Genomic DNA, 10,959 nt, shown 5'->3' with positions numbered 1-10,959 from the left:
ACAGGAACTGCTAGAGGCCTGGCATCTTCTCAACAATCGCACTTTATTTATGTTTCACACTAACTGCAACTCTTTTTAGTTAACTACGTCTTGTGTCCACTGCTTAGAATTTGTTTCTTGTTGGAATGTGTCTATTCCATGTATTCTGAAGTATCCCCTTAAATACCTACAACTGTAAATCTACTGACCCGTCTCTTAACATTATTTACACTTCCTCTGCTTTCATGTTGTCATAACATTCCTGAGATTTTTAATTCATCCATTGTTATTGCATAACGCCAGGCCCCACATAGTCTGTTCTCTGGTTGGCGCTGGAAGGTGCTGTTCTAAGAAACTCTCTTGATAACAATCTGTGGACTCATCTGTGCTACCTTCACTCGTCTTATTTTTCAGTCTCCACGTTGACTATTTCTATCGTTTTTTGATCAACTCCTATTATTTCTCCATTATCATGTGGTTACATTTAGGTTGTTTGTACACTTTTGCGAAAGAATTTCCACAAATCTTTTGGGTTAAAGACCTCCTATTACATACGGTATGATCACTGACTGGAAAATGAATGGAAGAACTCAGACTGCTCCTCTTGCATCAATCCCATCTGCAGTACCTTCACTTGGATCGCAATACTGCGCAGATGTCAATCGCTTCCTTTCCCAGGGACAGCCGGTCTGCGCGGAGCATGCGCGCTGTTTGCTCCAGGAACCTGAGCGCACAATCAAAGATGCAGAGCCTCACTCGGAGCTGCTGGTACCAGAGAACTATCGTCTAGAGCCTCAGGGGTAGGAGCTGCACCATGCAGCTGATGGTAACCGCAGCCTGAAGGTCAGTGAGTTAAACAGTTTCTAACTGGTAATCCTGTTCTCCAGTTTGTTTGCTTTTCTCTGTTTCGTTTCTCTCTCAGCAGCAGCTACTTCAGGCATAGGGTTTTTTTTGTTTGGCTCTGGATGGCTAACTTTTCGAACACTCAATTTTCCCTTCCTTCCATCTCACAAATGACCTTTCTTATCCTACCGAACCTTTGCTCAAATCCTATTATATCAGTAACATTTCCTGGTCTGATGATAGCTCGCTGGGCTGAACTGCTAACCCTGTTTACAGGCTCTTCGGCCCACTATGTCTACACTGATCAGCAAACACTAAGCTGCATTAATTCCATTTAATCATAGTCTGTAACTTACTAAGCCCTGGTATTTGAAGTGCTGCAAAAGTACCTGCCTCCCATGCAGTGCTTAACATATTTCTACCACCCTCTGAGTGAATACATTTTTTTCCACAGAACCTGTCAAAATGACTTACTCCTCACCTTAAACTTATGCCTTTTCGTCTTAGATATGTCTTTCATGGGGAAAAAAGATTCTCACAACCTACGATGTCTATGCCTGTCATAATTTTGTTTAACTCTAACAGATCCCTGAGACGCAAACCAGGCCTATCTATTCTCAGCTGTAACTGAGATTTTCATCCTCGGTAACATTCTGGTGAAAATCCTGTGCAGTCTTTCTAGTGCAGTCACATCCGTCTGATAGTGTGACAACTAGAACTGTCCGCAGTTTTCAATCTGTGGCCTAACCAATGTTTTATAAAGTTGTACAAGACTCCCTTGCTCATAAATTCTATGCCGTGTCTAATGAAGGCATCCCATATGCCGCCTTCACCACTGTGTCTGTGTTTTGCTGTCTGCGCAAATGCTGCCAGCGCTTATAGAGTCATACAGCACAGAAACAGAGCCTTCAGCCTCACCATGCTGACCATAATCCCAAACTAAACTAGTTCCACCTGTATTTGGCCTGTATTGCTCTAATCCTTTCCTAGTTACGTACTTATCTAAATATCTTTTAAAGGTTGTAACTGTAGCTGCATCCCCACCTCCTCCAGAAGTTCATTCTACACACAAACAAATCTCTGTGTAAAACGAGAGTTTTGGGGAGGTGGTATTATCGCTGGACTGTTAATTCAGAGACCCAGTTATTGTTCGAATCCTGAATTCAGTAAAATATCTGGAATTAAGAATCTAATGATGCCCATGAATCCATTGTCGATTATCAAAGAAAACCATCTGGTTCACTAATGTCCTTAGGGGTGGAAACTGCCATCCTTACCTGGTCTGGCCTACATATGACTCCCAACTCACTGTAATACAGTTGACTCTTAACTGCCCTCTCGGCAATTGGGGATGGGCATTAAATGCTGCCTAACTAGCAATGCCCTCATCCATAAATGAGTAAAGAAGAAAACAAAAATTGCCTCTCATATCTTTTTTAAGTCTTTCTCCTCTCGCCTCAAAAATCTGCCCTTTAGTCTTGAAACCCTAGGAAAAAGACACCTGCCATTCACCTTATCTATACTCATGATTTTATAAATCTCTATAAGGTCACCCCTCAACCTCCTACACTCCAGTGAAAAATGTCCCAAGCCTATCCAGCCTCCCCTTATAATTCAAACCCTCCATTCCCATCAATTTCCTGATAAATCTCTTCTGAATCCTCTCCAGTTTAATAATATCCTTCCTGAAACAGCATGACCAAAACTGGACACAGTACACTGGAAGAGGCCTCACCAAAATCCTGTACAACCTGAATATAATGTCTCAACTCCTGTAATCAAACTTCTCATCAGACTGATCAAATTTATACATTGTACTGTGGGTAGATCCTCTGCCAGAGATATTACATATCAGTAAAGTAGAGCTAGGCTAGCAATGCTATTGAGACATTTAACAACATGATACAGAATTGCTGAGATTTTTGTAAAAATTCTGTTTTGTTTCTGATTTCCTGCATTCGTAATATTCTACTTAGTGAGTGCAGAACTTAACCCAACCCAATGTGCCGTGGGCGGCACGGTAGCACAGTGGTATGGGTGGCACGGTGGCACAGTGGTTAGCACTGCTGCCTCACAGTGCTAGAGATCCGGGTTCAATTCCCACCTCAGGCAACTGTCTGTGTGGAGTTTGCACATTCTCCCCGTGTCTACGTGGGTTTCCTCCGGGTGCTCCAGTTTCCTCCCACAGTCCAAAAATGTGTAGGTTAGGTGAATTGGCCATGCTAAATTGCCCGTAGTGTTAGGTGTAGGGGTAAATGTGGGGAAATGGGTCTGGGTGGATTGCTCTTCGGAGGGTCGGTGTGGACTTGTTGGACCAAAGGCCTGTTTCCGCACTGTAAGGAGAGGGAGGGAGGGAGAAAGAGAGAGAGAAAGACAGAGAGACAGAGGAAATGGTGAAAAAACTGAACATAACTTGACTCAGCAACTTCAGGAGAGAGAAAGAGGGACTGGAAGTGTGGAACTGAACCCAGCCAGAGTCTAGGCAAAAAGTTGACCAAAACAAAATAGGTGGAGATGGTGCAATGGGTTTGAGTTTCTGGATAGGAAGGAGGAAAAGTGTGTAAGACATCAGGTTAAGATTTTAGGGAACAAGAAAGGAAACAATTTTCCATTGAAATTGTAACTGTCTTCTGACTTTCTGTTCTGCTGTGATGATTTGTAAACTCCTTTTACAGGGTTTTCAAAGTGAGAATTTGCAGACAGAAAACTCAAACCAAACAACATGCCAAGAGCTGACAATCATTCAATTTCTGACAATCTGAATGTCATGACATTTGAATTTAGAATCGGAAATATTTATCTGTTCTGTGAGAAATGATTTTACACATCAGTTTGACTGGAAATTCAGATTCATACATACCCCAGAGTGATTGTGTTCCAGTGTGCTGACTGTGGAAGGAGCTTTACCCAGTTACACAGCTTTAAAAAACATTGCATCATTCACATTGGAAGAAACTATATCTGTGTGGACAAGGCTTCAGTTGATCGTCCAACCTGGAGCGACATCAGGATGAGCATTCCATGGAGAAACCATGGAAATGTGGGGACTGTGGGAAGGGATTCGATTACCGGTCTCGGCTCGAAATTCATCGACGCAATCACACTGGGGAGAAACCTTGGAAATGTGGGGACTGTGGGAAGGGCTTCAATTTTCCATCCTTGCTAGAAATTCATCGACGCAGTCACACTGGGGAGAAACCTTGGAAATGTGGGGATTGTGGGAAGGGATTCAATTACCAATCCCTATTGGAAACCCATCGACACAGCCACACGGGGGAGAGGCCCTTAACCTGCTCTGACTGTGGGAAAGGATTCACTGATTCATCTCAGCTACTCACTCACCAGCGAGTTCATACTGAGGAGAGGCCCTTCAGCTGTACTGACTGTGGAAAGAGGTTTAGGCATTCAGGCACCCTCACAGTACACCAGCGGGTTCACACAGGGGAGAGGCCATTTAGCTGCACTTACTGTGGAAAGGGCTTTAGACAGTCAAGCTCCCTCACTGTTCATCAACGCGTTCACACTGGGAGGAAGCCATTTGCCTGCTCCAAATGTGAGAAAGAATTCACTCAGTTATCACACCTACTGACACACCAGCGAGTTCACACTGAGGAGAAACCGTTCCACTGTACTTACTGTGGGAAGGGGTTCAGGCATTCAGGCACCCTCACTGGACACCGGAGGGTTCACACTGGAGAAAGGCCGTTTATCTGTTCTGTTTGCGGGAAGGGATTCACTCATGCTTCTGACCTGCGGAGACACCAGCGTGTTCACACTGGGGAGAAACCCTTCACCTGTTGTGTGTGTAGGAAAGGATTCACTGATTCATCTGCCTTGGTGAAACACCAGCGTGTTCATACTGGGGAGAGGCCATTCACCTGCTCAGAATGTGGGAAGGGATTTGCAGATTCATCTTCCCTATTGACACACCACCGGGTTCACACTGAGGAAAAACCATTCCGCTGCACTTACTGTGGGAAGGGGTTCAGGCATTCATGCACCCTCATTGTACACCAGCGAATTCACACTAACAGAGGCCATTCATCTGCTCCAAGTATGGGAAGAGATTCACTCATTGGAGTTTGAACTAGTGGCAGCTAGTATGATAGGGTTTCATAATTAATTTGTTACTGTTTCTGGATACATGATTCTTAAATTATTATGTGAGACCAAGCTGTTTGTCAAATTGTAACAGGAATTTGTTTGCATTGTGAGAGTTTTATGACTGCACTGAGCAAAAATTGAAAAGCGCACCTTCCCCCTCACCTCCGTCCAAGGTGCCAAAGGATCCTTTTCCATCCGGGAGAGATTTTCCTGCACATTGAAACACCTAATGTACTGTGTCAGTTGGTTTTGACGTGGTCTCCTCAACAAAGGGGAGACAGAATGCCAACTCGCAGAATGTTTCAGGGAACATCTCTGGGATACATGCACCAAACAAACCCACTGTCCTGCAGATGACCACTTCAACTCCCTCTCCCACTCTGCCAAGAACATGCAAGTCCTGGGCCTCCTCCACCACTGCATCCAAGCCACTGGACGATTGGAAGAAACCTTCCTCACCTTCTGCCTTGGGACTCTCCAAACACATGGCGTCGAAGTCAACTTCACCAGTTTCCCTATCTCCCTTCCCCCCCCCCCCCCACACCCCCCCCACCTCATCCCAGATCCAACCCTCCAAAGCCCTCTTGAACTGTCCTACCTGTCCATCTTCCCTCCCACCTGTCCGCTCTATCCTCCCCCATGAACTACCACTATCATTTCCCCCCCCCACCCCCCCCCCCCCCCCCCCCCCCATCTGCACTACCTATCACACTCCCAGCTACCTTCTCCCAACTCCACCCTCCTATTTGTCTCTCAGTCCCCTTCCGACCCCCCACATTCCTGATCAAGGGCTTATGCCCGAAATGTCGACTCTCCTGCTTCCTAACCTTTCCAGCGCCACACCTTTCGACTTTCAAAAGCATTAGCCTGCTCTTGGTTTAAAGAACTGAAAATTTATTTTGTTTTTGCTTACGTGAAGGTTTCATAAATTGGGAAATGTTTGGTTTCAGTTTGCAGAAGACCTGTTTAACTTTAAATGTATTTTAAAGTTTTCCTGGAAAAAGTGCAAATTCAGAACAATTGGAATACATTACCTCAGAATAAGTTTGAATGTTCCAGATCAGAATAGTTTGGTTTGAACCCTGAGAGTACTTGAAGCTGAGAAAATCTAAGCTCAGTTATGTGATTAATTAAAGAAAAATTAATCAAACTCTTGACCAGAAATTGAAAGAAACACCTAAGTTAAATCTATAGGTATGATGGAGAAGAGAACTGACCTCTGGTATTTGAGTATGATAAAGCAATGATGTTGACAACATTTTGTTGTACCGTGTTTTGAAATTTTTCAAATTGTATGTAAATATCTTGGTTTATTCTATTTTATCTTCATGTCCTTTGCATAATGAACTGCTTTGTTGTTAAAACCAAATCTGCAGTATTTTCAATGCAAGTGTTTCAGTGCAAGACCACCTTGTTAAATAAAAACAAATATGATTCATTAAGTCAGAATTCATTATGGGATCAATATTAACATTCATTAAGATCATAGTAAATGGATAAGTGTAGTACAGAAGCAAGTCAGAGAAAGAAAATAGCTACAGTGGGAATGAGAGAACATTTGAAGATTTAGAAGAGTGAGACCAGGGTTAAAAATAAAAATAGAAGTTGCCAGAAAAGCTCAGCAGATCTGAAAGCATATGTGCAGAAAAATCATAGTTAACTTTTCAGGTCTGAGGGTCTGAACTGTTCTGAGGAAAGGTTACCAGACCTGAAACATTAACCCTGCTTTCTCTTCACAGATGCTGCCAGATCTGTTGAACTTTTCCAGCAACTTCTGTTTTCATTTCTGATGTACAGCTTCTGCAGTTCTTTTGGATTTTATTGAAACCAGGAATAGGAGTATATCTTTAGTAGGTATTTGGAGGGATTGAAGAAAGCAAACTTAAGCAGGAGTAGGCCCAGAATCAGCTAGGAAACAATCCCAAGGTGGATGCAAAGGAACAGAGAGCTGGAGAACCTTCAAAGTCCATATATGAACTTCTATTTGAATCATCTGTATTTACAACATCTGTATTTACATCTGTATTTATAATTCTATAAGATGATCTGCAGCTGAAAGGATGAATCTGCCAATATCACATTTTACCAGAAAGGTTTTGACACATAGTCTTGGAGAAGGTTCAATGGTTTGTTCTATTGATTCTGGTTGATATAATTGTTTTAGTGTGTTATCCACAGGGTGTAATCAAGACATTAAGAAAACAAGCTCATGGCTTAGAACTAGACAGGTGAGTCAGAAATCAGATTTGCAAAGTGTGACAGAAGGTGTGTAATTTATCATTTTTGGAATATGAATTTCAAAGTAGTAATTCATGTTGGTTACAATCGGACGAAGAAAGCAGTTAAGCCACTGAGTTATCTCAATAGAAAAGCTTAATTTGTACGATTTCCAGATGGTGTTTGATTAGGTGTCTACAAGTTATTAGTAGCTAAGAAAGTCTAAGATCTCAGTATGAGAGGATTTAGGTATGAAGACTCCACAGTTTGCAAGACAGAATATGGAGAGAATCTGTTAAATTTAAATTTGAAGATCTGATAGGTGAAATTTGAAATAGAGAAATACAGCACGGAAACAGACCCTTTGGTCCAACTCATCCATTCCGACCAGATATGCTAACTGAATTTAATCCCATTTGCCAGCACTTGGCCCATATTCCTCTAACCCTTCCTATTCATATACTCGTCCAGATGCCTTTTAAATGTTGTAATTGTACCAGCATCCACTACTTCCTCTGGCAGTTCATTTGATACAGAAAACACCATCTGTGTGAAAAAGGGTCCCTTTTATATCTTTCCCCTCTAACCCTAAACCTATGCCCTCTAATTCTGGACTCCCCCACCCCAGGGAAAAGAACAAATAACAAAAATCAATGAAAATTTACAGCCCAGGAACAGGCCCTTTGACCCTGTAAGCCTGAGCTGATCCAAATCCACTGTCTAAGCCTGTTGCCCAATTCCTAAGCATCCTTAGGGTTGCATGGTGGCTCAGTGGTTAGCACTGCTGCCTCACAGCACTAGGGTCCCAGGTTCAATTCCAGCCTTGGGCGACTGTCTGTGTGGAGTTTGCACATTCTCTCCGTGTCTGTGTGGGTTTCCTCCGGGTGCTCCGGTTTCCTCCCACAGTCCAAAGATGTGCAGGTCAGGTGAATTGACTATGCTAAATTGCCCATAGTGTTAGGTGCGTTAGTCAGAGGGAAATGGGTCTGGGTGGGTTATTCTTCGGAGGGTCGGTGTGGACTGGTTGGGCCAAAGGGCCTGTTTCCATGCTGTAGGGAATCTAATCTAATTTGTATCCCTCTGCTCCCCACCTACTCATGCATCTCTCCAGACGTATCTTAAATGAATCTACTGTGCCTGCCTCTACTACCTCTGCTGGAAATGTGCTCCCAGGCACCTACCATCCTCTGTGTAAAGACTTTGTTTATTTATCCTATCCATGCCCCTCATGATTTTATAAATCTCCATAAGGTCACCTCTCAGCCTCCGATGCTCCAGGGAGAACTGCCCCAGCCTGTTCAGCCTCAGCCTATTGCTTAAATCCTCCAACCCTGGCAACATCCTTGCAAAACTTTTCTGAATCCTTTCAAGTTTCACAACATCCCAGGAGATGAGAATTGCATGCAATATTCCAAAACTGGCCTAACCAATGTCCTGTACAGCCGCAACATGACCTCCTAACTCCTGTACTCAATGCTCTGATCAATAAAGGAAAGCATACCAAACATCTTCACTATCCTATTTACCTACGACTCCACTTCCAAGGAACTATGAACCTGCACTCGAAGGTCTCTTTTGTTCAGCAATTCCATTACCATTAAGTATGTAAGTATTTGCATTTCCAAAATCACATAGATCACATCCACTGTTCTGCCCTCATCAATCCTCTTTGTTACTAGTTCAAAGATTCAACCAAGTTCGTGAGACATGATTTCCCATGCACAAAGCCATGGTGACTAATCTTAATCAGTCCTTGCCTTTCCAAATATGTGCAAATTCTGTCCCTCAGGGTTCCCTCCAACAATTTGCCCACCACCTGATGTCAGGCTCACCATTCTATAATTCCCTGGGTTTTCCTTACCATCTTTTTGAATAGTGGCATGATGTTAGCCAACCTTAAGTCTTCCAGCACCTCACCTGTGACTATCAATGATACATGTAGGGGTGGCACGGTGGCTCAGTGGTTAGCGCTGCTGCCTCACAGCACAGGGGTCCCAGGTTCGATTCCAGCTTGGCTGACTGTCTGTGTGGGTTTTCCTCCAGGTGCTCTGGTTTCCTCCCCCAATACAAAAATGTGCAGGTTAGGTGAACTGACCATGCTAAATTGCCCATAGTGTTAGGTGCATTAGTCAGGGGGGAATGGGTCTGGGTGGGTTACTGTTCGGAGGATCAGTGTGGACTGGTTGGGCCAAAGGGCCTGTTTTCTGCACTGTAGTGAATCTAATCTAATGTAACTCTGAAAGGGACCCAGCAATCACTTCCCAAGCTTGCCACAGAGTTCTAGGGGATACCTGATCAGGTCCTGGGGATTTATCCACCTTTATGCATTTCAAGACATCCAGCAACTCTTTCTCTGTAATATGGATATTTTTCAAGATGTCACCATCTATTTCCTCACAGTAAACACTAATGCAAAATACTCATTTGGAATCTCCCCCATCTCCTGTGGTTCCACACATAGGCTGCCTTGCTGATCTTTGAGAGTGCTATTCTCTCCCTTGTTACCCTTTTGTCCTTAATGTATTTATAAATCCCTTTGGATTCTCCTTAACCCTATTTGCTAAAGCTATTTTATGTCCCCTTTATGCCCTCCTGATTTCCTTCTTGAATATACTTCTACTGCCTTTATACGGTTCTAAGGATTCATTTGATCTCTGCTGACATATGTTTCCTTCTTTTTCTTAACCATAACCTCAATTTCTCTAGTCATCCAGCATTCCCTACACCTTGGCCTTTCCTTTTACCCTAACAGGAATATACTCTCTCTGGACTCTCATTATCTCATTTCTGAAGGCTTCCCATTTTCCAGCCATCCCTTACCTGCTTCCAATAAGCTTTTGAAAGTTCTTGCCTAATACTGTCAAAATTGGTGTTCCTCCAATTTAGAACATCAACTTTCAGATCTACCCTTTCTCATCAGTATTTTAAAACAAATAGAATTATGGTCGCTGGCCCCAAAATGCTCCCTCATTGTACCAGCCTCCACCACATCCTCTGGCAGCTCATTCCATACATGTGAAAAAGTTGCCCCTTAGGTCTGTTTTAAATCTTTCCCCTCTCACCCTAAACCTACGCCCTCTAGTTCTGGACTCCCTGACCTCAGGGAAAAGACTTTGTCTATTTATCCTATGTCTATTTTGTAAACCTCTGCGACGCTCCAGGGAAAAGAGCCCCAGCCTGTTCAGCCTCTCCCTGTAGCTCAGATCCTCCAATGCTAGCAACATCCTTGTAAATCTTTTCTGAACCCTTTCAAATTTCACAACATCTTTCCGATAGGAAGGAGACCAGAATTGCACGCAATATTCCAACAGTGGCCTAACCAATGTCCTGTACAGCCTCAACATGACCTCCCGACTCCTGTACTCAATACTCTGACCAATAAAGGAAATCATACAAAACGCCTTCTTCACTATCTATCTACCTGCGACTCCACTTTCAAGGAGCTATGAACCTGCACTCCAAGGTCTCTTTGTTTAGCAACACTCCCTAGGACCTTACCATTAAGTGTGTAAGTCCTGCTAAGATTTGCTTTCCCAAAAAAGCAGCACTTTGCATTTATCTGAATTAAACTCCATCTGCCACTTCCCAGCCCATTGGCCCATTTGGTCAATATCCTGTTGTAATCTAAGGTAACCCTCTTCGCTGTCCACTACACCTCCAATTTTGGTGTCATCTGCAAACTTACTAACTGTACCTCTTATGCTCTCATCCAAATCATTTTTGTAAATGTAGAGGGCCCAGCACCAATCCTTGTGGCACTCCACTGGTCACAGGCCTCCAGTCTGAAAAACAACCCTCCACCACCACCCTCTGTCT

At 43.4% G+C, this 10,959-nt stretch overlaps 1 pseudogene; it reads left to right on the top strand.

Annotated features, from left to right (window-relative positions):
- The first annotated feature begins 701 nt into the window (after window positions 1-701).
- Window positions 702-5,467, top strand: LOC140484551 (uncharacterized; annotated as a pseudogene).
- The last annotated feature ends 5,492 nt before the right edge of the window (window positions 5,468-10,959 follow it).

Source organism: Chiloscyllium punctatum, chromosome 13, assembly GCF_047496795.1.
Source record: "Chiloscyllium punctatum isolate Juve2018m chromosome 13, sChiPun1.3, whole genome shotgun sequence".
Classification (NCBI taxonomy): Eukaryota; Metazoa; Chordata; class Chondrichthyes; order Orectolobiformes; family Hemiscylliidae; genus Chiloscyllium; species Chiloscyllium punctatum.
The sequence above is the reverse complement of the archived record's forward strand: the minus strand, read 5'-3'. Positions and strand labels throughout refer to the sequence as shown.